Below are 7422 nucleotides of genomic sequence, written 5' to 3'. Positions count from 1 at the left end.
CCTTTTTTAATGTTAACACTAGAAAAATTTATTTTTTTCCATTTTCAGATACCATTGCTATTTCAATGACTCAAACCTTTTTTGTAATATTAATTTTTTTGTTTCTGAAATAAAATGTAAAACTACTGTGATTTTTGAAATAAAATGATTTTTGAAATAAAAGTGATTCTGAAATAAAATGTAAAACTAATGTGATTTTTTTTAATTTGATTAGATTTAAGTGTCAAAATAAATATAATAAAAATATTTTAGCAATTTTTTCCGATATGGAAACGAAGATTCTTCTAATAGTAAAATTGAAGATTCCAATGAGCATAACTGTAGCATTGATGTCATAGCTGAAGATCATTTTGAAATAGATTCAATAGGTGAAAAATCAGACAAAGGAAATGCGCATGGATATACTGCTTCTGATGGACAACACACAAGAGATAAGTCTAGTGATGGTGTGCAAAAAAATTTTCACACAAATAAAAGGGCCTGCAGACGGGCCCAGCATAGGACTATGTTTTAAAATGTGGGTGCCATGCATGTACCACACATGTAAAATTTACAATCAAAATCTTTTTGTAATTATGGAATTGTAGTGTGGACAGTGTATTTTGGTTTGTATAGTCAAAAGACAGTGTTTGTAAGAATGAAAATCCATACAGTTGATAAAAAATGGTTTTGTCTGTTGTCCGAACCAAAACACGAAATTTTCAGTAAAAAACTAAAGTATAAAATAAAAGGTGGTTGGCTTAAGTTTAAACTAAAATCTGCTAAACTACAGGTAGTTTAACATATGCGGTAGTGGTGTAGTGGTAAAGCGCTCGCTTCATAAGTGAGAGGTTCTGAGTTCAATCCCCACCACGTCCCTGGTAGTACCGCGCTCAACTTGTTTCTCCGCGCAGCGGCCTTGTACGTCAAAATTCGTGTTTCGGAGTAATAGAGTTAAGAGAGGGTTATAACCTCTATTAAGTAGCCTCCTCATCTCTAGTGGTCTTCTCGGCCTTAAGGAAGTGAATAACAAAAAAAAAATCAGATAAAAATGATAACAACATGTCTATATTTATCAGAGTAATAATAAAAAACTTTTAATTTTAATCAAATCTTATTTAATGTATTAATTAATTGTATTGCCTTTTTTTAGGAATACCGTCAAATCGCCTAAGTTCAGTCATTAAGCTTTGAACATTAATTTATCACGCATAAATAAAAAAATTTCAACTTTTTTTCCTAAAACATACAGAAAGTTATATCGATAGTTGATATTTTAAAAATAAAAAAATGAAAAATAAAAACTAGTACTCAATATTAAATTTAAAATGAAAACGCCTACTTTGACCGACCTTTCAATACCATATCATAAGTTTGGCCGCTATATAAATGCTAATAACGTATCACAAACTTAGCGTCACAAATAATGAAAACTAATTTTTAAATGTTGTTTTATAATAAAATTATATATATTCAGGTAATATCAGTAACTAAGGAGGGCGTCGCCTCGGGCTCAAAAAAAAAAAAGTCTTTTGGGGTAGCAAATAAAACAAGAATGAGCACATTAAAAATAATTTTTTAAATAAATTTATTAGTATTTTTAATTTTTATTGTATTTAGTCAACTAGTTTATTACATTAGCCATTATCACATTTGCTATGCCACTGGTTAATATATTTTTCAATTAATTTAAAATAGTTTTTTCAATTAACAAAAAACACTACTTTGCTTTAAATGAGCTTTGTAAATTTATTGGCAATTCTTGCACCTACCGTTAACCGTAGTACAACAGCAAGATCCACACAATCAATTGAAACTTACATTATTAAATCACAAGAAACTTACATTATTAAATCATAAAGCAACAACAGTATCAACAAAACGAACTTCATTACCTAATAACCAATCGAATTTTCCACACTGTTACATCATGTTGGATAGCTTTGTTTCAAAAAGTCATAGATGAAATTGCTATGTGCCCTGAATGTCAATCGAGAAGTATTGAACTTTTTACAGATTTATCAAGAAAGAAAGGACTGTTTGTTTTATTAGAGTTTACATGTACAGCCTCAGTCTGCTCATGGAGTAAAAGGATTTACACTAGCCAAGAAATTGATGATGAATCTCGTGAGCAATATCAAGCGGATGTAAATATGAGATCCATTATTGCTATGAGGGAAATAGGAAAGGGGCATGCTGCTTTAGCAACCTTTTGTGGTTTTATGAATTTATCTCCAACAATGCATAAAAAAACATTTCATGATATTCAAAAGAATATACTAGCGGCTTACAAGCAAGTCGCTCTAAACTTTATGAAAAAAGCAGCTGTTGAGATTAAGCAAGGTTTTGGTGAGAACAAGACAGATATTACAGTTTCATGTGATGGCACCTGGCAAAAGCGAGGATTCTCTTCTTTAAATGGTATTGTAACTATAATTTCAAGCGATACTGGAAAATGCATTGACTACCGCATTAAATCTAAAGTATGCCATCAATGTGATAAATGGGAAACAAAAAAAGGCACTGATAAATATGATGAGTTTCTTAGTACACACGAATGTAGCATTAACCATAAGTGCTCATCAGACGCAATGGAGGCAGCTGGAATTGTTGATTGTTTTACATCATCAGAGTCAGACTGAATTTTACGTTGTGCTTATTATATTGGTGACGGTGAATCAAAATCTTATCTAGAAGTTGCTAAATGTAATCCATACAAAAATCTTAATGTCCAAAGGTTAGAATGTGTTGGACACATACAAAACAGAGTTGGTAGCAGACTTCGTAAATTTAAAGCCACTTATAAACTAAAATTGTCTGATGGGAAACCACTTTGTGGAAAAAATCGTCTTACCGAAAAAGAAATTAATAAACTTCAAAATTATTTTGGAATTGCAGTACGTCAATGTAATGGTGGAACAGTTTACTAGTTAAAAGAAGCAATTGGTGCAGTACTTCACCATTGCTTAGATGCACTTACATTAGATAGTCGCCACCAAATGTGTCCAAGAACCCCTGAAAGTTGGTGTAAATACCAGTCTGATAAAAAGTGGAATACAGCCCTGTATAAAGAAAAACCAAGACTACCCATTGTTGTAACAGACATAAAAAAACCAATTTTTCTTAGTTTAAGTGATGATGATATACTAAGTAAGTGTTTGCATGGGCAAACAGTAAAAAGCAATGAATCGTTAAATGGAATTATTTGGAAAAGATATCCGAAGGATATTTTTGTTGCAAGTGACACATTAGAAATTGGTGTCATATCTGCAATCATAAATTTTAATGAGGGAATAAATGGAATTTTAAATGTATTTGCTATGTTAAATATGTATAATGGAAAATTTACGCAAGAGTTTTGCACAAATAAAGATTTTGTAAGAGGCGCTAATATGAATCTTAAGTCTACTCCGAAAGTCAAGCTTAAACGGAAAAAAAAAGCTCAGCGTAAAGGATTTGCAGATGCCAATAAAGAAATGGAAGGAATAGTATATGAGACTGGTGTTTTTAAAATTATTTTTTTCTACGTTATTATACAATTTTTCTACATTATTATATATAGCGTTTTACTAATTTACATTTTACTAATTTATTGCTTTATGTATTTTTATTTTTTTCTCGTTTTTAAAGTGGTTTTTAAACTTTCAAGTCTTAAAAAAACATTTCTAAAGCAAATAATGATTTGAATTAGTTTGTTTTTCAAAAATAATGCTTTGTTAATGCAATTTGTGAGTTTTTGGCTTAAACTAGACTAAAAGAGTCGAATTTTCTTTTTCTTTTCTGTTTTTCTCAAAATAAGGTTTTTTGAAACAGTGCGATAAATAACTTTTCTCAACTAAATGCTATGGACCTGAAATTTGGTACATTGATTCTTTTATATATAATCTATTAGCTGAATTAAAAAAAATTATATTAACTTTTTTGGTTCTTTAGTTAATTGGGCACAAAGTCTGTATTTTGGGTCAAAATTTTGCTGCCATTTTGAATTATCATTTAAACAAAAATTTTTGATTAATATTATTTATCCTTAATTCAACCAATTCAACTTCCTTATTAGATGATTTACAAAAAAATCCAGAACTGTATCTTTAATTGTTCTTGAGTTATTTATCGCAGCGTAAATGCCCTTTTTTTGGTCCCGCGGACCAAAAAACAGTGTTCCAAAACCAAATTTGAAAATTTAATTTTAAATTCCTTAGTTTTGTAAGGTTTTTTATATTGCAGCCAAAACTTGGTTTTTTTATACAAAATTCTAGGATTTAGGTTTATAGGTAGACTACCACCTTTAGTGACTGAAGTTACATGGTGACCGAACTTTTACGGTATATATAATTTGTATTTGTTTTTTAGAGTTAGTAGTTGCTTAATAGTTATACGTCTGGTACAGAAATTTTGATAAAAGCTAAAACAAAAACTTGCAAGAGACGTACTGGCAACTCTTGGTAGAAAAATAATATTAACATAAATTTTTTATTAATTTCATTTTTAAAGCGTTAAGTATTCAAAAATATTTAAAAAATAAAAAGTAAACCTACGGTTAAGCGGTCAAAAATAATTTTATTTTTGAACTCTTGTTTGTAGAGATTTTAATATGTCTTAAGAAATGAATAGATGAATTTAATTTTTTTCAAATTACTAAGTTATTTCCGTGACAGGACAGTATATATAAATGCCTGAATTATGAACCCGTTATACAATTTCTACCATTTATTTACATCAAACCATCAAATAAAGTTTATGCACGACAGCTTTTAGCAACGCGTAAGCAAAAGCCAGGAGAAATTCTTGATGAGTATGAGCTCTTAAAGTTTTAGCAAAAGACTGTAACTTTAAACAGGTCTCTGTAGTTGAATAACGTGATGAGTATACTAGAGATGCATTTATAACTGTGATAAAGGGATAAAATAAAAGAGATTAGACAGCGACTACAAGAAAGCAGTGTAATATGTCTAATAATAATTTAAATAATTATTTTACTGATAGCTTCATGTGTTTTGAGATCAAAGTAAAATAGTACAAGGTAAAAACCAAAGACAGTCATTTATGGGCTGATATCCTAGTATCTAATACAATAATGTAATATAATATTATATACAGTAGCGTATTTTATTTTATATAGAGATAAAAACAATTATTTTATATAGAGTAAAACAATTATTTTATATTGAGTAAGACAAACTCTTGTCTAGATTTTCCCCCCGCACTTTAGGCTTTTGGAGCTCTCTCCCAACTTCATTTCTTCCTGACTCGTACAACCTACAATTTTTCAAGTCTTCTGTCAACTATTTCTTTTCTTTATATATCTCTTTTTTCCAGTAGCTCCCACCTAAGTAGTGGTTGCTTGCAGTCTTGTTGGGAGTGAATTAGAATTAAAAAAAAAATGAACTTATTCACCCAAATACATGAAAACTATTTATTTATGGTTAAAGATCATAAACAATTAGTTCGTTAACAATGACCTTAAAAAACATTATGTGTCAATCATTTCATCATTTAAGACGTTCTAAGTTTAATAATTCCAAAAGCATACTTTTCATACTTTTTAAGTTTTGTGCTGTTCAAATATTTGAATATATTTTAATAATTTAAAAGTTGGATTATGATCTACTGCAGTACTACCTAGTTATACTAAAATTAAAGCAATCAAACTCAAATTCTGTTTCAGTTCGGCAGAACTGTGGTAATCAAAGACATGGCAAAGTTATCTGTCCTGCTAGGGAGTAGATTTGTTATAAATTCGGAAAAGTTGGCGACTTTACCAAGCTATGTAAGTCTTCTAAACTTATAACGGCACGAATGAATCTTGTCTATCAACCTTTGAACTCATACAATCCTTCACTTACTTGACTAGACTACCCTGAATATAGAAATAATTTAAAAAAATTTTCAGCATCCAATTGAATTTTGACTAAATCAACAATTATTACACAATGGTTACTTTTTAAAAGAAAAAGTGGAAAAGTTTTTGCCAATTTTTCAATAAAAAAAGAGCATTGTAAACAAGTTAAACTTAACATTTTAAAGGTATTATGCATTAGTGTTATCCTGGGCCTTGATTTTTAAAAACAACAAAAATCTGTAACCATTAAACTTGAAGAAAAAAGACACCCACAATTAATTTGTTGTTTGTCGAAGTTAAAAGTATCCCCACCTAACTTATTTGACAACTTATCTTCTAACTGTCAACAGATTGCTTAAAATCTCGTCTATATAGCAAGGAAGATCATTTATTTATTAAAGAGGAAGTACAACGTGAGCTAAAAGAAGAAGTTATTGATTTTGCAAAATCTCCCTGCTGAGCTCAAGTAGTTGTAAATAAAGAAATACGTTCGAAGAAAAGATTAGTCACCAAGTACAATGAAACAACAATTAAATATACTCAATTAGACGCTTATCAAGGATTAATAAACTAGTAAAAAATTGCTCAATACAATATATTGAGTTCAGTTGATTTAAAATCAGCCTACCACCAAATTTCTATTACTGAAAATAAATGAGATGCCTCCGCCTTGATTCTAAATCTATAAATTGTGTCATTGACTATTTCATACTACTCTAAATGGATACCGAACTTTTCTGACCAAAAAACTTTTAACAAAACACTAAGTACCCATAAGGTTGTTAATGCATAAATGATTTCAATCAACGGGACACTGCGTATCTGTGATTATGTGGATAAAAATGTTCCATTCGAAGAAAATAATGATGCATCTGACATTGCTATAGTTGCAGTTCCTAATTAGAATGATCGTTCTGTTGCTTTCTTTTCAAGATTACTCCAAATATCTTGGCTCAAACATCCCTGTATTTAGAAAGTATCCTGTATCTTCGAAAAATAACACAAACAAAATTTAAAAATAATAAAATTTATCGTTAAAAACTTAATTAATCTAATTCAATTATGACACTGTTTACAGAAAAGGGAAATAAAGTATTCCAGCTGTCGCATTTTCTAGAATACATCGGTCAGCAATGTATTCTAGAAAACACTGGTAGTGCAGTCAATTGGTGCAAACTTTGTGCTATTTAGGGTAAAAGCATGAAACTTGGTGGACATGTTGATAAGGTTAAAAAACTTGTTTTAAGATTCCACACTTGTCCGAAATGGCTCAAAACTTGAGCTTGAGTTTCCGAACAAACCCTTTGGTGGGATTGAAGTACACATGTTCCCATTTTAAAATGCAAATGCAAAAATTGAAATCAAACTATTTTGAAAGATATTTGATTTTGAGTTTTCAACATTTTATGAAGAAATGCCAGTCGACATAATTATTGAAAAAAATGATTTTGACTCATTCTAAACAGGAAATGTCATTCAAATATTTCTATATGTGGCATATTTGTGTGCTGGAATATTCCATTATTATGTGTATGGGTTTTAGGAAAATCCTTAGTTTAAAAAGAACATTAGTGTACTAAGTGGTAATTGTAGAAATTTTGTTT

Source organism: Hydra vulgaris, chromosome 04, assembly GCF_038396675.1.
Source record: "Hydra vulgaris chromosome 04, alternate assembly HydraT2T_AEP".
Classification (NCBI taxonomy): Eukaryota; Metazoa; Cnidaria; class Hydrozoa; order Anthoathecata; family Hydridae; genus Hydra; species Hydra vulgaris.
This window is presented reverse-complemented; position numbering follows the sequence as displayed.